We start from the raw sequence: 526 nt of genomic DNA, 5'->3' as shown, positions 1-526 counted from the left end.
TTTTTCCCCCCCCCCCCCAATCTGTATACACCCTTTTCCCTCCATTGTTTACCTGTGTACACTGTGTATAGGGGGGACAGGTCCTCTTTATGAATGTTCTGTATAGCTGTGTATGGGTCATCCTCCTCCCCGTCCATCTCACCACCATTATCATCTACAGACAGGTCCTCTTTACTATCATTATCCCATATTCATCTACTGCCATGTGTCCATCCTCCTCCTTATCATCATCATGCTCATCCTCCTCTTCATATAATCGTCATCAGCCCAGCTGTCCTCTCTAACAATCTCTCTGAATAATAGGGATCCCTGTAACGGGCTGACAAGTTCCCTATGTGATGGTGTTTGGAGGTGACGGGTTCTCTTTATGGAGACGTCTGAGGTCTGTCAGACTCCCGATGTCTCTCCCGCGTCATGTCATGTGACCTCCTGAGAGCGCTCCATGCCTCGTCCATCACAGAGCAGGTCAGGGAATGAACGTTCCTCGCTCTGCTCCCCGCTCTCCATCCTGAGACTTCATTGCTAT

The 526-nt window shown here is 49.6% G+C and overlaps 1 protein-coding gene across 1 annotated transcript in view; it reads left to right on the top strand.

Moving 5' to 3' along the window:
- The window catches only part of CAMTA2 (calmodulin binding transcription activator 2), an 87,849-nt gene that overhangs the window by 1,106 nt on the left and 86,217 nt on the right, over positions 1-526 (top strand). The window lies entirely within an intron of this gene.

Source organism: Nanorana parkeri, unplaced genomic scaffold (assembly GCF_000935625.1).
Source record: "Nanorana parkeri isolate BGI_ZX_2015 unplaced genomic scaffold, ASM93562v1 scaffold2079, whole genome shotgun sequence".
Taxonomy (NCBI): Eukaryota; Metazoa; Chordata; class Amphibia; order Anura; family Dicroglossidae; genus Nanorana; species Nanorana parkeri.
This window is presented reverse-complemented; position numbering and strand designations above follow the sequence as displayed.